The sequence below is a fragment of the Agelaius tricolor genome, unplaced genomic scaffold (genome assembly GCF_023055355.1).
Source record: "Agelaius tricolor isolate 1412-34295 unplaced genomic scaffold, bAgeTri1.0.p SCAF_5, whole genome shotgun sequence".
NCBI classification, from domain to species: domain Eukaryota; kingdom Metazoa; phylum Chordata; class Aves; order Passeriformes; family Icteridae; genus Agelaius; species Agelaius tricolor.
In genome coordinates this window covers 42,210,029-42,234,739 of record NW_027269265.1, presented here as the reverse complement: position 1 = coordinate 42,234,739, position 24,711 = coordinate 42,210,029, and the positions used below count along the sequence as shown (strand labels likewise).

Genomic DNA, 24,711 nt, shown 5'->3' with positions numbered 1-24,711 from the left:
CTTTCTATCCTAGCACCCTAGCTCACATCATCCTAAATTTAATAAGAGTCATTAACAGGTAATTTGGTGCAATAGCAAATAAATAGAAAACCAGATAAAACTAAGTCTTCTGCAAATAAATAGTTTCACTTCACCCCAGATCAAGAATTTCACCAGTGTTTCAGTCTCCAGCTGCCCTGTCACCACAGCCCCTCTGCCCACAGCACATAGCTGAGTTGTGCACGTTGCTCTCAAGCTGCCACATGAACAGTTTTGCAAAATCTCCACAGTTTGCAGTGGACTGCAGCACTTAGGAGCCCTCTCTTGGCTGGAGGCTCAGTGGGTATCTCAGATTGCAGTTAGGTATCCAGAAATGGAAGGTCAAAGGAGTAACTTATCAGTCTTAGTTCCCAAGGCAAGGCTTTCACTAGCAACTCTCCAAAACAGCAGAGGTACATCCCTCCTGTAATTCTTTTCATCCTAAAAAATTCAATCCTGAGATGGCTCAGGATTGAGTCAACTTGCATAGAAGATGCAATGTATGTTGCTTGAGCTGCCTTATGACCTGTTAAGATCCAGCCTGATGGGAGAGTTGTATCATTTCACAAGCACATCTTTAAAAATTTCATCAGCAAAGGAAGAAAAAAATTAAAAATTGATTGAAAGATTTTTGTTGTTTGGGTTGGTTTCTTTTTTTTTTTTTTTCTGCATGGAACAACCAGCATTTTAACAAAAGAATTCAGTACTGAAATATGTGTCTATGTCTGTACATAAAAAAAGCAAATCATAGGTTATCAGCTTGGATATGCCATGCTTCATCTGATCATTGCTAGATGTGAGCAATGAAAACAGAGTTAATGTTCCATAGAGAAAGCAGAAGTGACAGTAATGCCCAGGAATGGACTTTTACACAAAGAGCTCACTGGAAAAGCTCAAATGTCAAGTGTAACAGAAGTTTACATTACTTCAGGTTTTTGACTTATGGCCCATGCTTCCTTTTTCCTATCCATACCAACATACACAGTAACACAACTCAAAATCTGGTTAAGCATAGCACTTAGTTTTTAATCATTATCTGCAGAGTGAATAATCAGGACTCCCTATGTGTATGAAAATTCCTTGAACAAAATAACTCTTATTCTCTCGCCTTCATGGGCAGTATGTGCCTCGAGGATGGACAGATCACAGCACAGGCAAAATTCAGTTGGACCTGATATTGTTAATGCTCCTTGCCTGAACTAGAAAGGGGGTAAATTCCAAAGTAATTTTCTAGCCATTTTCTTTGCCTACTTCCCACTGGAAAAGAATTTGTATTTAAAGCTTCAGCAGATGTCCACAGAAAAGCTTGTACTCAGTTTCCCCAAACATTTCATTGGTATTATCCAGCCTATCCCATCTCTCCTAATGCACTATCTCTTTATGAAATGCATTAATTAAAACACTGGGATCTATACATGGTTGATCATAACACAGAAAATATATCTGAAAGAAAGCAAGTTTTAATAATTAAACTAGAATAAGAAAAAGGAAAAGAAAACCCACAAAAAACCCACAAAAAGACCAAAACCAGGACTCTCCATAAGCTGAATTATATCTGCTTACACACACAGCTCTGTAACTGTGGCTAAGGTGGTGGGCTCACAGGCTTTAAAATACAGCAATACAGCAGAATTTAATTCTTCTTTTATAAATGCCTATGACCTATTAGAAATCATGGGCCTGATTTTCAGAGATACTGAGCCTGTCTCTTCCATTTACTTTACCCTGAGGTGTGTGTGCTCAGTCAATGCTCCTAGAAATCAAAATCCAGTAACTTTACATTATATTAATGGCCAGATTCTCTGCCTTCAAATAAAGTACACTGATTTATATTGGCTGAGGCTGTTTCTCATGCTGTTTTTCTTGATACTGCAGCCTCTCTGCTTACAGTAAAATAGAAATAAGATAAATAAAAAATACAGAGATAAGATAGATGAGATAAATTAAACAATAGATTAAAATAGACATATTAGACTATCACAGGACTGCTCCCTCCCACAGACTCCTCTCCACCCTCTCCCAAAGCTCATGCTGCTATCTTCATTTGCCTTTGGCAAGCTGCCACTGCCAACTCCTTCTTACTCCCTGGTTTCCAAATGCAGTCAGCCTGACTGGACACAAGCTGACTGCAGGACATTCAAAGCCTTTGCACTGAAATTCTCAGTTCCTTGATCTAGACACACATATGCAGACTGGCAGTAAAGAGAATCAGCTAAATCAGCTATACTGTATCACAAAATTTATTACTTGACTTCATGATACTGAAATACCAGATTTTCAAAGGTCACTGTTCATGTAAATCTTCATAATATTCAGCCAATTTACGTGAGAAGAATGTTTGCATGGTTTGCATATACACACTAACTTTTCCTTTTGGAGTTACACACCCAAATGGTACTTAGTAGTTTTACCATTTGGCCTATGAAATTTGCCTCAGAATGATATAGCATGATGTGGAAACAATTAAGATTGTCCACTCAATACCTACCAGAGGTTTTCCAGCACCTGAAATTAAACTGACATCATTGCAAGAGACTATTAAGGACTTGCAATTTTGATGTGACATACTTGGATCTCAGACTGAGAGTTTAGGAAATTCCCCACAGTATCACAGGGGAAATTATGCTGTACACATGACCTCTTGCAAAACTCATTTCTCTATTTGCATGAACTTTATAACTCAAAAAGGTAAAAAAAAAAAAAGGCATTTAATTCTGGAAAGATGAACTGTCTGTTGTGTAAGTAGGAATCCTTAATCCTAGTTCTAAGGTACTGTATTGAAGTGAAACAGATACAGACGCAAACTCCTGAAAAGCTATGCCAGGAAAAGCTGTTTCTCCTGCAATTCAGAATGAGTGTGCTTGTGCACTGGTGTGAGATTTGTTTTGATTGGTCAGACATTCACTTATTCCACTAGATTGGTTGTGCAGGGGCCCAGAGGAGTTGTGTGTGGCAGTGACACATGGAGCTCCTCTGTGAAAAGAATGCTTTTCAATTGCATATCTATGTTTCAATGAAGGAGAGAGAGAAGATGCAGTGTTTTCTGTTTCCCCTACTTTACATTAGTTGTCAAAAGAGAAAAAAGTCTCACTTTGCCAAGTCTATAAATTCTTTCCCCCTTAACTGCAAAGAAAGAAGATACAGAATTAGAAGAATTTGATGACCAACAAACCAAGTCTGAATTCTCGATCTTTTCTGTTAGACTCATTTCTCACATCCATGAAGAGGAAGCGTCCTCAACTTTCAGAGAGCTACCAGCTTCAACTTGCTGACACACTCATATTGCCCAGCCCCTCCAGAAATGGCTGCTGATTGTTACAGATTTTAGTTTCCAGTCACCACACTTCCCACTTGAGCTGCTAAAATGACCTTCAAACAGTATTAGTAACCAGCAGCTGGAGATCAGAATAGTTTTGATTTTTTGCTGTGTAGATCTTATGCCTGCCATCATCCACCACCAATGTATCTACCTCATTTATTTAACACCTAGCTTCTATGTCCAATTTCTCTTCATTTTCTCATTTAAAAGGATTTCAGTCCCCTACAGTGAATGTTTATATACATAAGGATTTAAATTGGCTGAATTAACTGAGCTAATTTCTGTTTGGTACCACCTATCTAATTTACCTCACACAGTTGTAAAATTAAACCCTGTATTTTAACAAAGAAAATAAAAACAGAGAAAAAAAATCCACAAACATTAAAACATAATGTTGGTGCAATTCCTTCAGTGTTATATAAACAGAAAGGGGTTTTACTTATAGGCTATGTGAAATGATAAAAGTACTTATTATGGATTTTAAAATTTTACTTCTATGTTAAAGACTTTAGGCCCAAATTCATCTCAAAAAATGACTTAACCCCTTTTTAGGTCTGCAGAGCTAGCCATTTTAAAAACTTGAATCTCCTGACTTGAGAACATATCTCTTCTCAGCACAGATATACTTATAGCCATGTGAGTTTTAGCAGTTGGTCTTTAGTGCTGTTTCAGTTGATGATTCACATATTCTGTAGGTAGAAATAAGTATAGCTAATGAGATCACAGAAACATTCTGACAGCTTTGATGTGAATACAATCCCTATATTAAGAGCAGTGTGTGGAGGAGTAAAGGGTGGGATGTTCTCACTTGTAATTTGAAATAAATTTAGTGGATCTCAGCACAGTGCATAGCAGACTGATGTTCAGAAAAATCACCAGTCAAACTAAAATGGGCACCATTATTAGCAGCAGCAGCAAAAAGTAATGATTAAACGGGCACAGTAAGATCAAAACAGACTTGCCATGCATTTGCTGAAAGTAAAGTGTCTTCGGAAATTTGATGTCAATCCCATCTGTACAATGAAACCATGGTCAAGTCAACATCCTTAATGGCAAATAATTTTAATTTCTAAAATATAAGTAATAAATTTTCAGATGGCCTAAATCTGCCCTGCTCTACTGACTTTAGGAAAGCTTTTACAGAAAGTTTCCAAAAAATATTAGTAGCTACCCACCACCTAAATATTTTATTTCTTCTTGTGTGGCTATGCTGATTTAATGGTGTTTTTGTCTCAGAGGAAAACCCCTAAGAAGCTGCTATGGTCCTCCACCCATGAACGACTCTGTTAATGCCAGTTTTCTGAGGTACACTGTATATATCTTGCAGCTCTCAGACACGCAAAGATTTTGGCGCTGGTCATACCAGGATCAGAAAATTTGTGACCCTTTTTCTAGAATAAAATTAAAAAATACCTTTTATGCAACCACTGTCATCCACCACAAAATAAGTGAGCAGCACAGTGGCTGTATGAAAACTCCTGATATCTGAATGGAAAGGAGACTAAAGTTAGAACAGAGCATTACAGTTTTACTCTCCACACTCTTCAAAAAACCCAGTAACAGCATGAAAATTTTAAAGTGATGCAAACATTTCATAAATTATTAAGTATTAAAGCAAATTTCCTTTGGAGAAGAAAGCTTCTAAGCTCTTTCTGAAATGACAGGAATGGGAATAGGTCTGAAGACACCTTGGGCAAATGAAACAGACACACGGATCAGCCCCAGACAAGATGCTACTACCCTCATCTCCCTCTTCCTTGCATTTGGATCCACTTTGATAGCATGACATCCAAAAGCCATTACCACAGACCACACCATGACAAAACTTGCAGGTTTTTTATCTTCCTCTCATGCTTTGTCTTTTCCTCAGAACACTGATTCCCTATTATTCTAAATATAGGGACCTTTCAACTGCCAGTGAATTGCATAAAAATCTAGTGATACTGGACTAAACTCGCCCTTGATAGGAGACCTAACCTGCATTTGTGACCGAAAAGAACAAAAAAAAAAGAAAAAAAAAAAAAAGTCAAAGCCTGCAGTTTTAGGGAAGTGTAATGAACCTAAATCTTACTTTGTAAAATCATTTAGAAAGCACAGGTTGTTTATTAAGCTAAGGTTCCATAAAGACAATCCTTAATTTACATCTATTAAATTTTTACATATCTAATAAAAAAGAGCATGCAAATGCAAAAGCTGAACAAAAGCATTCATTTCTTCCCTATGATCCCACCTGCTTGTTACTCTGAAAGGAATTCTAATGTTAAAAAGCTGCACACAGCCTCCCAGTCAGTAATTAGACTCAGTTTCACAGTCAGTCTTTATTTCCTTGTATTACCAGAGGCTAAAGGATTGAAGGTAACCTAATCCAGTGAGAGGGGAATTCCTCAGAGGACGAAAAAGATAATAATTACAGAATTCTGGCTTGAACTAGGTCCACACACTGTCCACATACACCTCATGCATCTGTTGTGAAGGACAGATGACAGAGTGAGGAGCTGTATGCCTGCCATAATATCAAATGTGAGTGAACACAGTGCTACATCTCACAAAACCACAGTGAAATTACTTTCCTTCACTCTTCTCTCCACTCTGCTATTTTCGTTTTCTCTTGTTTTGTTATATAAGGTATGCACTTTGCTAGATCTATAGCTCTGTATAATTGCAGAAATAATCTCATGAGTGATTTTCCCAGTCATACTGGCAGTAACCCAGAAAAAGTACTACAGCAAACATTATGGTTTAAAATTCCTTAGTTATTTTTACAAAGGTTTTTGCAAAACCAAAGTTTTTATGGCCCAAATCTGTAAAGCTACAAGAATCTGAGAATATCCTATTAATGGAATTGCTAAAGAAATATAGATTTATCTAATGCCATCAACTACTGTTAACAAGGAATCCTAACCGTACTGAGCAAGCTCTCATTTGTCAAGAAATAAGAGGAAGCAGATTAATAATAATACTAAAATATAACAGAGCACAGTATTTTGATATTAACATGAAATGTAAGACTATATTCTGAGGATTTCTCAAGTAATCTGGTACAGATTATTTAGACATAAGAAGTCTAGGGGACTAAAACCTTTTATTTGGAAACAGGACAAATAGATTTGTGGGCACTAAAATATTTCTATAGAGTCCAGTCTTTTTCCAGGCATATACATTTCACAGAATTCAAATCAGTAATTTGTTATTTTTTTAATTAAATTTGTTGCTGTTATCCATATGTCTAAAAAAAACCCCAATCCTGTAACTTTCATACATGAGTCCCATAGTGCAAAAATTCATCATAAAGCCTGATGGATAGGTGGATAGTTAAATTGTAGTTTAGTGAATTCAAGTTAGTTAAAATTAAATCATATAGACAGACTGAGTCTTTAAATGAAGGTATTCACAAGCTTATCTATCCTAAGTCATGAAATTTCCCAAATCAATGCAGTTTATATAAAAATTAGAAACACAAAAATCTCTATCAGCAGTGAATTATGAGCAATGATACTAACTCTGGTGGCAGCCATGGTAAGAAGTTGTTCCTGTAGTGCAGGTGCAGATACAAGCTGCATCACAATAACTTTTTATAAACACTGAAGAACTGGACAGTAAATGCTGAGCAACAAGAACACGACAACACAGCAGACAGGAAGCTACCAATCTAGAGAACAATGGATCTCTGTACACCAGCAGTTTGCACATCAAAGAAAACCATTCCATGTACCATGAAAAGAAAATTCGTAAAGAGACCTTCTGAACAAGTCAGCTATAAAGACATTTGTGACAAAATTTTGGAAAACATAAATGTTGGTCTGGGAGGAAAACCTGTATGAGACAAAAAAAAAAAACAACAAAAAAAACCAGGAAGCAACTTCCCCTTAACAAAAAAAAACTTGTATTTTCAAATTCAGTCTATTATATTTGGTAAGATAGGGGAAAATTTTTTCCAAGCACAAACAAGCAGATGTTTGATAGAGAGACACAATGAAGTAACTGAATTCCAAATATAGGTTAGTATAGCTAAAAGTTAGTATAGCTAATTAAATAATTTTCCAGCATTATTACATGCAGTCTTCAATTTTTTTTTCCATAAAACTCAGTATATCACAAACATTTTCATATTTCTATGTGTATTTGCATGGGTTACACATAAATCAATATATATTTCTGAAGTCAATAACTACAAAGAAATAAATGGGTCAGGAAGTGTTAGATTGCAAAGACATAATTGAAAACCTGAAATCCTCCATGTGCAAAATTGTTAATAGTCATCCTATTATACTGTCTTTTGCTTTAGTTTCTTCTGTTTACATACCTTAAGACTTATCCAGTTGCATCAATAACACGACTTAATTTCTATTCCCTAAAAGTCAAGTACATGCCAGTTGCACTTGGAGCTAACTTGCTGACAAAAATAACTTTTGCCATATGAATATCCATCATTCAGAAGCTGGAATGATCACTACTACCATTAAAAATTTAAAAAGATAATTATTTTTCATAATTCTCTATATAACATGAATAATCTAGAAGGAAAAAAGTGAGCTTCCAGTTACTTCATTCAATCATTTATTATTACAAATATTCCTTATATATATGTTGATTTGAAATATACTTTTATATAGTATATAAAATATTCAGAAATGTATTTTATTTATCCATAACAGCATCCATATATAAAAATATAGGAACTGATTCCCTGAAATGCTTCCTGCCTTAGCTTATACTGACTTTGGATTTTTGGGAAATCAACACAGCTGGAAATCAGGTCAAGGGCTCCAATGCATAACCTCCTAAAACTAATATATCCCCCTAGAAGAAACAGGCATTGGCTCAGGGTAGGATGAAGTGTTTTCTCTACTTCACTCACAAGTCCTTATTCTCCCAAATCCAAATTGAATAGGTTTTTTTACAGTTAAAAAAATACATGAGCCTACTGAGGTTTTACTGACCCAGTAGGCTCTAAAAAAAATCCCTGATGCTTTCTTGGCACTTGCTATCACTTGTGACCTTTATTTTCTGAGAAGAATTATCATTACCGCCTTGCATTCTACAGTTCCCTATGGGATATCACCAGCCATATGTCAGTCTTGCTCAGGGGGTTCTCATATACACCTCAAACAATTTTACGCCTATTTCTAGTGTTCACTGAAAATTATACCCATTTCTTTCTGTATTAATTCCTTCATTTTCAATTGAATGTGGACTACTAACATGCAGTTAAAGACACAATAACTTATATACAGAGACCTGCTGGTATCAGTAATTTGAGAGCACTTTAAGTTTCATTAAATCGCACACATGAAGCCAGATTTCTGAATCAAGACAGTAGAAGATAATATTTTTAAAGACCTTTCTAGTCTTGCAACTAATTATTTGATCATATACGTTTTTGTGTGATGCTCCCATGATAATACACTTAACCATGAAGGTTTGATCTTCCCTTATACTCTCTACTTCGCTCATTAATTCACCTTCTCAGTCTATAATACTGTATCATAAGCCATGACAGAGGCTCATATTCTTTATATTTATTTCAGTAATCTTCACTCCCATAATGTGGGAAATTTTCACTCCTGAATCTCTAAGTTTTGGTATGTCATGATTTTGCAAAATTGGAAATATGAAGGGTTGTGTGTCAAAAAAAATAGAAAGAAGAAATAAAAGAGATGTACATATGAAAGAGAAAGAAGTTATGCATTCAAGTGGTTCGGATCTCAAATTGTAGGACATCTATGCACAGACCAGTAAGAGAAAGAAAAGTCATAACATTATTTTGCTACTCAATTGTGCTACATTCCAAGATGGTGCCTGTTATCATATCTAGGTTGAAACGCATGGCTACATTTTCACTGGTTTGGTTTGTTTTTCTTGAACTGTGGTGAGTGAGTTGTGAATTAAAGAAATGAGGTATTATTAAGAACTGTAAAAGTTCTAAACCTAGTACATTCAGTAGCTTTTGCTGTACTGATCATTTTCCTAAACAGTGCTATTTATTTCCTGGCAAATGGAAACTTGAGAGGAGTCTTCCATAATAACAGTGTCATGTCCTTCCACAGGGAATTTAGACTGTAGGAGATACTAAGTACAATGTTTGACCAGCAACATAATGACATAGCTTCACGTGAAAACTACCTGGGATGGCAACAGGAAGAGTGAAGAGGAATGGTCATTTGAGTCCCAAAGCTATTGTCACAATGTGGGCAGTGTAGTGCACAGTATAGTCCAGGCAATGCAGTCCACACCTTCAATCAGAAGCAGAGCTGGCCACAAACCTCATATGCCTTAGGGAACACACAATCCCTACAGATTTACCCTGAATATTTTAGACACTGTGGGAAATGCAAAACATGAATCTTGTGTATTTCAACTGGAATTCTGCTCCAGTTTTCACTTGTGAAAATGTTCTCTTGAACTACATTAAAAATACAATATAAAGAAAATAATATGGATGTAAAATACTAATGTTTAATTTCCATTGCTCTAATTATTTTCTTCCCAAATAATTAATTTTAGTATTTACAGGACATCCTATAATCCAGCATATGTTTACAAATTGAGAGGCATTTCTGTTGTCTTTTAAATACAACTATTATAGCTCGATTTTTAATTTAAAATGATATGAAGTTAAAAATTCAAATACCCTGGAACATTTCAGAATTCCCCGCTTTCACATTTCATTATAATTCAAATACAGTCCAAGTTTTCTAGAGATTTTTAAACCATATTGAGGGACATGGATTCAGTGGCAAATGATGTCTCTGAAAAGGAAGAAAACCCATGGGAAAAGTTTTAACCACAAATATAGGATGTTTTGAGGACCAGGATAAAGTTTTACTGATCTCGAATGTTAAGTGAAAGTTCAAAAGAACATAATCTCACAATCTCATCAGTGAAATGTGCCAGCAGAAGCAGTGAGCCAGCCCCTGAGTAGAAAGCAGATTCACCTTTCTGCAGATGAGCAGTAAGAAGCAGGTGTCATCATCTAGTGGCTGCAAGAATTTATACTATCTTCCAAAATACCTTCACCTGCTGATGGCAGGTCAGTTCCTTGAGGACTAACTGAGTACTTTCAGCCAGTTCTTCACATTCTGGGATAACAACTGGAATAACATTCCTCTTGAATGTCACATAAGGTGACATAAAAGTGTTTCAAATCTTTTAAAATATATTTGCTTTAGCTTTCAGTGTTTGACATTTGGACTTCTGTACTTCTGCTATTTTTGCCCTCCCCCTTTGGTCACACAGTAATTAGTTTCTTCCTGCTTCTAAGTATGAGAAGCTCAAGAGTAGCAATAACTACTAATACTGAAGTTTTTAACATTTCTCACCTAATAGAAGCTGTTACTAAAATAGCTGTTGCTTTGCAATTTAGTCAGTTAGAAAATCTTATGCAGGAAGGATGATTTTCCAAGAAGTTAAGGATATATGAATTTATGATTGCAAGGCTACCGTTTCAGATTTTTCAAGCATCAGTCTTTAAGCATAGTACGTTCATGGTCAAGCTGATCCTTTGGAGCACATTAAAGCCTAAATATTGACAACATTTTTCATACTTCATATCAGAGGATTTTGAGGACTGTACAATCTGGATTACAAGGTCACAAAGCTGCAAAGTACTGACCCATTATTTTCAATTGCTGTTATGTACATGAAGCCTGCAGAACCTTCAAGCATTGTGTCTGCTTTTCTGACAGTGCATTGGTTCTCACCCTTTTCCTGGGGAAAAACTCCAAGGAAATTTTGCAGGTGCAGATGACAAACTACGAGAGGACAAAGGTTCAGTGGATCCAATTCATTACCCAACATGAGTATGAAATTTTGAAAACAAATGCTATTTATATGTCATCCTTTGATGGTTTATAATGGCCATTATTTGGAATGTTTGCTTTATCTTCCCTCAAAAAAGGTTAGTTGTCTAAGATTTTGAGAATGAATTCTGGAATTTGACCCATAATAACAGAATTACTAAGGCACTTCTATTTATCTCCTAAGTGATAGAAGGAATAGCTCAACCTAAGGGCTTTCTGAGACATATTTTAAAAGATTTGTTCTGTTGTAAATAAATTGCAGATGGGCCAAGTTATTCAGAAAGCAGATTAGTTTTACATAAGCTCACTGCTGTTCAAAAAATAGGAAAATTTTCAAGTTTATCACCTTGCAATTCCTCAAGTTACACCAGCTGAAGAAGATAAAGTTGCTTTCTGCTGAGACTTTTATAAAGGAATTGTTGCTAAAGTACATATAATCTACCTGCTTTTTTTTTGGCATTAAAATCTGTCATAAATTCCAATTTCTGCTTCCATCACAATAAAATATGTTTAAACACAGACAGTATTTAAAGCCAAGCCACCCATAAAAAAATTGCCATATCATAACAAGTGTATTTAGTGCACTGTATTTTAAATGCTATAGGCTTGTACAATTTATGTTCCATTAGATAGTAAGTTTTGTTGATCCTGGAGAACCTGCACACCTACCATATGAGATGGAAAGGGAAAATAAATAGATTACTGCTGTAATAAATCCCTGCATTATCATGGCAAGCTGCAGTGGGTTGACCCTGGCTGGATACCAGCTGTCCCTGAAGGGACAGGAGGAACTCCCCTCCTCAGCTGGACAGGTGGATCTGCTCCACTGCAGGGAAATCTCTGCTCTGGTGCCTGGAGCACCTCCTCCTTCTCATTCTTCACTGACCTCAGTGTCTGATGAGCTCTTTCCTTCATATATTCTCTCTTGTCACTGCTGCTGCCTGTTGTGCAGGTGGATTTCTTAATCTCTTTTTTAAAACTGTTATCTCAGAGGCGCTACCACCATGGCTGGGGGCTCAGTGGTGGGTCCATCCTGGAGCCCAATGGCATCAGCTCCATCAGACACAGTGGGAGGCTCTGGCAGCTGCCCACAGAAACCACCCCTGTAACCCTCCAGCTACCAAAACCTCGCAGCGCAACCCCAATACAAGTGCTAGTTTTATTCAGAAGATAACAGTATGGGTAATTAGATAATACAAACACCATATATGCCATTTGTGCTTCCTCAACATTATAAAAACCTATACATTTCAAGCAGAGATTTGTAGAATGTTAATTTTAATCCACAGATAACAGTTCTCTTCTGAAGTGCAAAAAAGCAATCCCAGAATGTATTTTAAAAAATATTTCTGTAAATATAAGCCTGAAAGTGATACTATCTATACCCAAACATATGATTTGAGTAATTTAATACAGTGACCGAAAAACACTGAAACAGGAAAACCAAAACCAACCAACCAACCAAAAATACCCACCAAACAACAAAAATCTGAAGCTCTAAGACATACAAAAATAAATGAGCAGAATTCCACCCTGCAGGTAGCATACAGATTTGAGATCGGAATTCTCACAGACAAGTGGCCGTAATAGAACAAATACCTACATAACACATTAGTTTTAAATCTTTTTTTCCTACAGGGAAGAGAACAAAGGACTAAATATCAATTCAGACAAGTCCACTTCCATGATGCTTTCACATTTATTTTGAAAAATTAATGTCTATCTTTTTTTTTGCCTTTAAATAAATACCAACAAATGAAAATGAATTCTAATTTAGCGCGTCACCCTCATTACAAGTTTTCCAATTTATTGCACCAACACACCAAAAACTTTCTCAAAACACCTCTCAGCAGTCTCCAAAACATGACAGCCATCACTGCCCAGTAATTTCTAGTAGCAATATTAGAAAAAAAGAGTAACATTCTACCATAAAGCATACTAAAAACTGCCCTTCAGTAAAATGGTTTCCCATACATATACATTTTCTATTTGGAAATACTAAAAAGAAAACAAATCATTCTTTAGAAAAAAAACCATATTCTTCTTTGATTTATAGAGATTATCCTTCTTTGAGGGGAAAGAAAGATAATTGAAAAAATCCTGATATTCTTTTAGTATCATTATTTCTAATTTTTTTTAGGATTGGCTTTTTTAACTTGGAAGCTTTTTTTAGGATCTGGAGGGTTATCAAACTCAAAACACAAAATAATTCTTACTTAATAGCATGTAGGATAAAGTCTCAAAAAGTGCTTTTACAAGGAAAAAAGAAAAATCAAAACTGATTATTAACCTAGAAAAGGTTTCAAAATCTATTTGGCTATATGAAAAAGGAAAATGTAAAATTTCCATTCCAGTGCTGGTAGCCATCAGAATTCCCTTTTCACAATCATGACTGCACAAAAAAGGCAACAAAACAAAAAAATCAGGTTGAAAAATGTTCTGTACTCTAAATTTCTCTCATGATTTGGTATTCCTCTGTACAAATACAAAACACAGGACTGTGCTCCCATCAGCACACACTAATGTTCTAATAAAAAGTTCCACACTTATTGCACCCCAAATCCCTTGGAATGCACGCAGACTTCTCTGACTGTTACTGATTAATGCTTAGCTCTACTTTATACATTAAGCACAAACAAACGACTACAAGACTGACACAGATGAGTCACAATAAATTCATTCCCTATAATTTGCATCTGCTATCAGTGGAGAACCTACAGTTTCAAACTTAAAAGTCATTTTGAGATCTGTTGTAAACACTGAAAACCAATCACTCATTTATACAATTTTTTTTCTTATAAAATCTTTTGTGAATATATGAAAAGTTATAAATGAACAGGCAAGAACAAAGTTTGGGAAGAAAATAATAGCAGGCCTAAATAGACACACAGTATTAATGAATGAAAGAATGGGAGGAAAGTAATTTTCAGTTTACCTGTCCTCAGTAATACATGGCACTGTTAATTGTCCTTCATGTCAAAGTGTTGTGTATTTATTTTCCCAACAGGTGTCTTAGGATATGATCATATTAACAATATCCATTGCACATTCCTTTTTTTTCTGGCAACCTGTGCATGTTGAGGGGGAAAAAAACGCATTTCATGTTATGGTGTGTCTCATACTGACAGAGCATGAGATTATCATGTGCTTTAGAATGAACATAAAAATCTTGTTAATAATTATGAAATAAAAACACCTACAAAGTGCAAACAGTTGAAATTTTTTAGGCAGACCACTTTAAACATGCAATCTATAAACAAAGAAAATTAAAGAGAATTCATCTGGTTTTGACTTGGAGTTATATTCTGTTCTGCTTCTCTTAATCAACAATAATTTTAATAATAATTTGGAACCTGTTCTTGAGACACCACAAAGTGGGTAGTCTATACTACAGGCATTAGCCCATTTACCAGACTAATATTTACCAATTCACACCAGAACTCAAAGACAAAGAAAAATCATTATCCTTTTCTGAGCTGCATACATTGAAATGCAGCCATTTATTTTATTGTGGGTTGGGTTTTCCAATGTTTATAGCATTTTATAGCACTTGGCAGTGCTATACATTCAAGGCCAAATATACAATGCTAGGGAGCACCTGGGAACTTGGAAATTCTTTGTGCACAAACTCTCTCTGACAGTAGAGCTAATTCCTGACAGGACTTAAATGTCTGGTATCATCACCACGACATACATAAATCTTCCCTGCTAGCAGCAGATCTGAACAGTATTTTTTTTTTTTTATCCCCTAGGACAAGCTTTTCATCATACTGATTCCACTGCAGTTTTATATATGTGTGACAGTCATTAATGGTTACTTATATATATATATATATATAGTTAGTCTGGAGCTACTTTATAGTAGCTATAGGAACTACTACTTTATAGTAGCACTTACTCTACTGAGGAAAACAAAATTCTAAGGCAAGTGTGTACTATGTTAATTTTGCACAATGTAGCTATTCAAATACCTGGAAATGTAATTTCTCCTTTGAAGCAAAAAAAAATCTAATGGTAAACAGAGTGGTCTCTAATTAATCAAAAGATCATATTTGACAAGTTCATGACAAACATCAAATACTTCCATAGAAAATATGAAATCACTTGAATACCAGAAGGCTCATTTCTTCTGTGTTCAGAGGCAATGTGTGAGGGAAAACTCAGAAACAAAAATGCAGTAACATTCCTTAATTTGAGATATTGTAATATTTGCACTTTCTCCTATGTATCATATCTGCTACATTGATAATACTTCTGAATTACTAAAATGGAGGTATCTAGTTAATATGCAGTGTGGATTTAAAATAAATGGTTTGAACACTTCTATCTTGTTTTCTCCTAAGAGTCATTTTTCTACCCCAAAGACACATTATCACTTGCCTTTATTAGCTTATTGTGATCCAGTGGGTTTATTAATTAACTGTAAATTGTCTCTGCTGACTGCTTTCTATGTATATAAGATAGATTAGCTTTGGTACCTAGAACAGCAAAATCATCATTTAAAACTTAACTGGAGGGGTCTAGTAGTTTCTTATCATCAGAAAGAATTTCTATTTGGGCATAGATGTTAAAAATACATTCTTCTTCATATTTATGAAATATAAAAATAGAAATAGAAACACTGAATCCTATACAAAAATATTATAATACAACATATAGGAAATAAAATATAAAAATAAAAAAAAGTCATTCTTCAAACCAGGAAATAAATGCTTTATATATACACCTACACCACTGATATATTATTCATCTTCCATAATAAATGAGAATAATCAGGGGACAAAAATAGACATGAGAGAAAAACCCATCAGACACATTCACAGTCACAGATTATACCACAGCTTAATTTACTATTATATAAGGGAAAACTAAAAGTCACAGCTATTCTGAAACTTAATCAGCAGGATCATTTGAAAATTTCATTGTAGAAAGAGATTTTTCTCCTGTGCTGCATGAAGATGAGAATTTGGCCTAATTGTACCATTAAAATTATGAGAACCACTCTGTCAAAAAACAGAAGGTACATATCATCTTAAAAATTATTACAAATTACTAGATTTTAAATTAACCTAAAATATTTTGCCTGCCATTAGTAGTTTATCCTTGCCAATGATGACACAAACTACCTTTGGCAACAGTAGATGAAGGGGTCAGATGACATTCCAGTCTGCAAACTAGATCACATACTTTTCTTATTTGTGGCAGTGAAGATTATTCTATAATTACAGATGTTACAACCACATCATAGTAAACTGTTAAGGTAATTCTTCGTTAAAAATTTCTTAATCTGTTTTGTGTTTTTTAATACAGCACAGAATCAATTAGTACTGAATATTAATCCAGCTTTACCAGCAGTTATCTGAAGTGTTTCAACAAGCACAGAGAGCTCACACTCACATATGCCCTGTGTGTATGCTGGTAACTACCATCAGTCAGTTCCTCTTCTGCTCTCAAACAGAGATCAGGGAAAGGAATGTTGGAACAGGAACTGGTGACAGTGACTCTGACTGAAGAAGTTCTGTTTCTAATTCACCCAAATATTTCAAATGGGTCACCAAGGGTGGAAATGGGCATTATGCTTAGAAATGCACTGAGCAGAAGGATTTAATCTTTTGTCCTATGTTTTCCACCTGTAAAATGACAATAGTAATTCATTGTATACTTTATATTTGTATGTGTAAACAATAGACAGAACTATTTATAAAATGTATATAACAATGATAACAAACTCATACAGATGTTGTTTTCTCATAACAAAAGTAATAACAGCACTAATCAATAATCCTATTGTTAAACAAGTACTGTAATTGCCACTGAGGAACTGACTAGAGTTTAAATGCAATTACACATTATCATTCATTACTGAACAATTTTCATTCTGTGTTTGGGAATCGCTGAAAATCTTTGAAGTTGGAAGGGATCTGTGAAGAGGATCCAATCCCAGGTTTCAAATGCATGCAATGTTTTGAGGATGTGCTCAAGTAAGTATTGATTTGTTTCTCATCCTGCCTCTAACATCACACAATACTATTTCCTAATCATGTTCCTACCATACTGAAGAAAAGACTGACCTTTAATCTACTAGTAGCACAGTGTTTTGTTGTTAAAACATTCTACTATAGTTCAGCAACCTGTTACTGCCTCAAAACTTGAAATTAATTTTTGACTCTTTAATTTCAAATTCTGAATTTGTTTTGCTTTCTTGTAGTTTGCCCATGTACTAATATCACTACATTCCATTTTCTCTTTTAAAAATACTCTTTCTCAGTCTGATGTGATTTCTCTGTTTCCACAGCAAAGATTACATGCTCATGAAAGGACAAATTCTCTCATCTCTCATCATATTGTATTTAAATAAAGCCTTACTTTCACCACTTTTCTTGTCCCTCACAGAAACAGCAAGGTCAAATTATTTCACATTGCAAATGTGAAAATTTGAAAAATTCATGTTATTACTGTTCCCTGATGAGTGATGGCTAAGACTGAATTATTTGGATTCTCCTTCCCATTGCATAATGCTATGAAAAAAAAAAAGCATTCTGCAGGCTCATCTAGACATCCAGAATTTCCTAAAGGATGTAAATTTTCAGTACCTGAATGGGGTACTATTTTCTTGTTTCATGATGATTCTGTGCTGAAAAGAATCTAACTCCCAAACAGATTAAGTCAATATACCACAGTGTAGAAGTCTTGGTTAGATTTATACTTGGGATTTTATGGAAGTGACTCAATTGTTCCTACTAAGACAATAGATCATACAATTTTTTGGAATGGTCTGAATGTGACATAAAATGTGCACATCTATTTCTCTTACTTATCACCTAGGGAAAATAAATTAAAATGTTTGCTACTCTAATTCTAAGAAAGGCTTCTGGGACACAGTGAAGTAAGTTGATTCAGAACTCAACCATAGTGATTTAAAAAAAGGTTACTATTTTCTTTCTTGAACAACATTCATGTATCACACAGAAAAATTCCTTGCATGCATGAACCACCATAGAGCTTTTGGAGATATAGTTTCCACCCATGTAAAATGAATTAAAGACATGTTGATAAACCATTTCTTTACCACTGCATGGGGGATAAGCCACACTTTAGGCACTTTTTACAAAGATATTTTCTTATCTGTCATTGCTTTAAACTGCCTGATTTCTTTTCACAGGGTACTTCTCCGGTCCCAATGATAATTTCATTTCCCTCCTCTATAAAATCTTCTCTATTTCTCCATTCCTAAGAAACAAAAAGTGTGAGCAACAAAAAAGAAAATAGTTTTCGCTGCCATGAACCACCTTTTTCAACCCATTCCCTAGTGTCCGGCTTTGAATGGAGTCAGGAACACCCATGCAGAATTAATACTACACAAAGCACATGGCAAGCAAATACCCATCTCACACAGGTATGGAAGATTAGATATGCTTCAAACCAGAGTGAAAATAGCTATACTTAATTAAGGGGACATTCAATCACAGCCCAGGATGCATTTGTGTTCAAAAGAAAACAGGAGGAGGGCCTCCCCCTCATCCTTGCAAAGGAAGCTGCGCAGTTAAAAAAACCGTGAAGGAGCACCACCAGCTGATTCAGAGTGCCCTCTCCCAGGCACAAAAGGTTTCCTGAGAGGAAAATCTTTTCACATCATGTTCAAATGTGTCCCTTCAACTCCTAAATGTAACAGGAACAGCTTGAGGTGCAAGCTAGGTTCTTGATAGACTGGGAAAAGGGATAGTGCAGTGGAAGTTTTTACTGGTTGTACAGCTTTCAAATGTCGGCTTATGTATACAGTTTGCATGAAATTTCAGTGTAAACACTACTGATATTTTAAGCCTCTGTGTAAACATTCCTAACTTTAACACTGAATTATATTGATTTAAGTCATTTTTAGCTGGCTTAAACTAAATCAAGATATGACACATTCTGGAATATGAATGTCTATGCTGGGGCTTACACAGAAAGAACTGAAGCTGTGAGTCATTACAGGGTTTCAGAACAAATTATATCTGGACTTAAGTCATCTTCATATACTGTGTGAAAGATGCTATTCAGTGAGGAAGTCAATATAGAATTTCCTTCCCACAAAGAGGAGAACAAACTTCTGGACACAGGGAATAATCATATCATAATTAGTATTTATGTATGCGGATACTGCAACTATTTTTCACACATGATTGGCAAATTTCAATGATTCAATTTATCAAGACAGAACAGTATTTAGCTTTAATTAGAAAAGTAAAGGTTGCAAAACAAGAAAATATTTATATTTACATTGAAAAAAAGCTTCATGTTTATTCATCAGCAATGAATTTTTTTTGAAAAATATATATCACAGAATTTATTTGTAAACTTCTAGAATTCACATACATCTAAAAACTTTACTTCATACCTAATTAAGGTCAAAAAAGGACTGAGTCTCATAAATACATGGATATACATAATTGCTATATAAATACGGATCATCATACAATTAGATTAGCCTGAATTTATGGATTTGGTATTGTATTTTACAAATACCTTGGAAATAGAATTTGAGCCTCATAAAAGGAATTGATATTGTAAAAAGTATCTTATTATCCCTTCCTTACAGTGTGCTCAGAATTGAAGACAAGCTGATACACAAACTGCAATTTATGAATGTAAGACAGGTTCTTATCCCTGAGAAAGTCAAAATAAACCATGCCCATCATTACTTAAATATGACTGAAATGAAAAATGAAACAAGCAAGCAAGCAAACAGAAAAATGCCTGAAAATCTATAACTTAAACTGCTACAGAAATATATATTTCTTATTGTCCTTTGTAGGTTTACAGATTTAGTTCTTGATATTTTCTAGTAAAACTAATCCATATGTACTAGAAATAGCATAGCTCAAGCAAATATCAGTCTATATCTCAATTTTCTCAAAAGCCTTTGATCCAAACAGAGGTTTGCAACTGGATAAAGCCCATATATCTTATCTTCCTTAGAATCCTTTCACAGGCAGCATTATACTGAGAGTTGCCATGGGGTTCTGTTTATGTTCAGTATAATTTGATTTATTTCATTATATGTAGTTCAGAATGCTATATAAAGTCACTTCTTGCAAATACTGCCCTAAGTCATTTTACACTCCAGAGATTAATTTCAATTAAAAGACATTTTTCACATCATAAAATAACAGCAAGCACTTTTGGTGAAAGACCCAAATTGGTTTTTTTTTAATAGTATTTATTTATTTCAGCAATAAGGCATGCCTGTAGGTACATACTAAAGTAAATGGAAGACAAAAGTTTGGCTTTTTTCCACTGATTTGCAATTCCTTCCATCTCTGCCCAGATCCATCTATGAATAGAACCTCCCCTCTAAGTGTGTGAAAACACATATATGCCCTTCTTTAATAAATTAAAAAGATAAAATAAAAAGGTATCAGCACAATAAAAATTAAAAAAAAAAAAATCACACAAACCATAGCATCTACTACAATAATTTCATAAGGGAGAGAGGAAAGTTTCTATCACTCCTTGAGCATGATTATCCCTATGTGTGAATTATTATTTCAACAGCTTCCAAACTATTAATCATAAGTTATGACCTATTATTATGGAACAGATGAACTGAGGTGTGCTGGTTTTGGCTGGGATAGAGTTATTTCTTTTCATAGTATCCCTACGGGGTTGGATTTGGTTTTGTGCTGGAAGGTTTTGACAACACAGGGACCTTTTTTTTACTGCTGAGCAGTGGTTGCATAGAGTCAAGGGTTTTTCTGCTCCTTACCCCACACCACCAGTGAGGAGCTGTATACAAGAAGCTGGGAGGGGACTCAGGACAGCTGTCCCCAGCTGATCAAAGGGACATTCCACACCATATGGCATCATGCTCAGTATATTAGGGTGGAAGGAAGGGGCTGGCTGAGAACATGATCAGAGTGATGGCATTTGTCTTCCCCAGTAAGCTTTATGCATATAGAACCACCGGGAAGGGGTGAATGAATTCCTTGTCTTGGTTTACTTGCATGCATGATTTTTGCTTTATCTATCACACTGCCTTTATGCCAACCCAGAAGCACTGTTGCTCTTGGGATTCTCTGCCCACCCCAGCGCAGGGTGCAGGGTGAGGGAGGCTGTGAGCAGCACCGTGGTACTTGGCTGCTGGCTGGGGTTAAACCACACTACGAGGATTACACATAACTGCCCTTGGAAAAATGAACCTGAGAAAAGATCAGCACACACTGCATCGATCCCTGCAGCAATCAGCGGAAAATGAACACACATTGACCAATGAGTGGAATAATTGCTTTGTTGACAATCTCAGTGAAGTTCAACCTCTGCAACTAAGTAGATAGAGAGATAAAAAGAAAGACATGATAAAAACAATCTATCATCTCTTTTTGCTGCTTTATATGATCGTCTCCCGTTAGTCACATACATGTCCAGATGGCCACAGATCAAGGATCATATGACACTTCTGATCACAGCAGTTTCTTTGCCCTCCTGTCCACAGATAATATGAAAATATTCCACTCATCAGCAAAGTATTTCTACTTTTTAAAATTTTAAACCACCTTATCGTAATAATTAATATTGTTCACCCCTCTTTAACTCTCAATTTAATTCAGGAGAAGTCAGCAAATCTACAGTGGACTTGTAGTCCCAATTTACAGTTGCAAATATTGTAAGGTCCCATGAGTATTGTATAACTGCTGATACACCAGTTGCACATGACTTCTCTAAATGCATATATTGCAGAAGAAGGAAAACAAAAGAAAAACAAATCACTATCTGAGGTGGATGCAAAGACGCTAATCAAGAAATTACATACCCATTCAGAGACTAGATGGAAAAAGAGACAAAGATTACTTTTTTCCAGCTGAAGTAAACTTGAATTAACCTGAAAGTTAACCTTGGTAGGACATTGGAAATTTTATGAATGTTATTAAAACATAACAATTTTGAAAGACAATAAAAGCAGACAATTTTTTTTTTATTTTTTCAAATCCATAACAATCAATAATGCAGTGACTTGATCGTTAAATCACTGCACTATTGAAAAAACAAACATGGAGATGTGTTCACAACAGTGGAAAACAAAATAGTCACATGGAGGGATAAAAAACTTAACCATACATTGTTTCTTTGCATAGAGTCCATTAATCAGGCAGAGGTATCAGAGATTTGGCATTGAAGTGGCTGGGCTGTGCAGTCTAGATATCCAGCATGATCATATGATGCCAAGAAATAAGATTATTCTATCCTCTTCATTCAGACTTTTTAGGAATTTAAGTAGATTCACATGGAAAACCATAACTTTCTTTTGTGATAATTGCTTTAATTTCTGATTTGAATGAGCACAAGCCAAAGTCTCAGGCAAATAAAGAGTAAAAGAGGGAAGGTCAAAGATTATTATATAATTTACTAGCACAGACATACCTATATACACACACATATATGTGCACATATATACATATATATAGAAAAACATATAGACAGATATACACATATGTATATGTGAATATATATACACACATATGTGTATATATATATATACATACAAATATATGATTCTATTCGATTATAGAGGAATAAATATTAAAGTTACTCAAAAGCAGAGGGAGAAATGTTCCCAAGAACTGCAGATCTGGGAATTTTCAGAAAAAAATCATGAGATAAAAGTAATCTAAGACACAGGTATATGTGGAATGTAATACAAAGCAACCTAGTTTGACAGAAAGTATATTATCCATCCATATTTGACAAATATTTTAAACAAAAAATACTTGGGGTTTATTCATGCTTATAAGCTCTGATTTTTTTATCTGTGTTTATTCAAGCATCTGAAAATGGAGAAAAGAAATTGGATGACAGTTACTGGTATATCCAAGGTCCTTCACTTACTCAGTAAAAAGGATTTACAGTAAATAGTGCAATCTTATAAACTGTATCTGGAAGGACTAAGGTGAATAGTTTAATGCTACTAGAAATTACTGGACAACTAAGACCATAATGAATCAGTTGGTCTTGTTCCACTTTTAATGCAACTGTACAAAACCTAATCTGGACTTCAGTAGCTCACAATGCATTTGCAAGGAATATTAATTCAAGCTGTAGAAGATAACAGGATCATCATCAAAAGAACAGAATCCAATCTTATAAGAGGAACTTGAAAATGCTTAGCTCATTCACTTTAGAAAAATGAAGGTTAAGAGAAGATACAATTACAGTCTATAAATGTATTGGCTTGTTAAAATTAGAAAGACACAGAGAACTTTTAGTATAAAGGGCAATGTCATAAAATCAAATGTGCATAACCTAATGCATTTCTTAATAAAACCAGAAGAAGACTTCTGAACATTAAGGTGGTGCATTTTCTGGTTTGTTCATTTACACTCTGAGAAGTGGGGACAACTGTCCTTTCAAATTTACAGTCAACAAAATTCAGGGAATTTTGTTTTTTAAGACAAGCTGAATTGATTTTAAGAAAGGAAGTACATGATCTGGTGGTCTTGTAGAAGAGAAACTCAGTGTCAGTAAGGTGTATTACAACAACAAAATCAGTTTTAATTGATTTAGGCTCTGGTCAGCTGTATTCTCACACAGAAATCATCTTGACCATATTCACATACTTATTCTCCATAAGTAATTTCCAAAACTATGCATTTCTTCAGTTTGAAAATTAGTCAGTGAGCCACTTAGTATATCCTATTATGATGCCCACGATTACCCTTAAAATACAGTATTGGCTTTGGAAATCAAAAAATCTTTATGACACTTACCTTTCAGAAGAAAAACAATGGTGGTACTTTAGGCATATATAAAATATAAAAGGTCTCAAAACCAGCCAGAAATCCATGCAAAACTGAGTCCTACAATTATTCCTACTTGTATGGCTGTTTACTTCAGTAGCTCCTACCATTAATCATTCCTCATCACCCTGGCATTTCTGACGGATTTGTTATGGGTGGATACAATGATATGCACGCACATTGAGTAGGTGTTGCAATATTCCAGACATTTTCTTTTACTGATTACACCACAAACAGTGAAAGTTGAACACTGAAACAAATTCTTGCTAGAATTTGTTTATTGAGGCTTTTTTTTCTCCTATTTTTTCCTAAAAATGTTTCAAAATAGTAGTAAAGCAGTTGAACTATATGAGAAACTCCAATACAAAGTAAAAAAGACACCAAGATTAGCATTCTCCAGAACAACAAATGGGTTGAGGAGGAAAAACAGACTGGAGGTAGAAACCTTTTTAGATCTGCAGTCAAAACTTGGTGAGCACTAGATATAGACAAGCCATGGTATCAACATTCAATGACTTACTGATTTATCTCACTAAATATTTCTCCTCAGATTAAATTATGAAGTTTATATTAATAAACTTCTCAGAGACAACATACAGATAGAAATAAAGATCCTATTTCCCTTCCTCCCATGGAATTATTTTATATTCCATGTCAGGAATTAATCTTATTGATTTTTCAAAACTAAATACCTACTCCTATCTGAATCCAACACACAAAGGAGAAAAAACTTTTGATTTACATAATTGGGAAGAGAATATAAAAACTTTGTTTGGAGAAAAAAAAACTCCAGGGTAAATGAAAA

The 24,711-nt window shown here is 34.9% G+C and overlaps 1 protein-coding gene across 8 annotated transcripts in view; it reads right to left on the bottom strand.

The window, feature by feature from the left end:
* The window catches only part of LRRC4C (leucine rich repeat containing 4C), a 484,651-nt gene that overhangs the window by 190,381 nt on the left and 269,559 nt on the right, over positions 1 to 24,711 (bottom strand). For 5 of the 8 annotated variants that reach the window (XM_071427596.1, XM_071427599.1, XM_071427590.1 and 2 more), the window contains exon 3: positions 14,072 to 14,204. The exons of 1 other annotated variant lie outside the window; for it this stretch is intronic. The gene's annotated coding sequence lies outside the window, so the exon portion shown is untranslated. Of the gene's footprint in view, positions 1 to 14,071; positions 14,205 to 23,876; positions 24,007 to 24,711 lie in introns of those variants that run through there. 2 more of the 8 variants (XM_071427592.1, XM_071427595.1) reach the window with 2 other exon arrangements.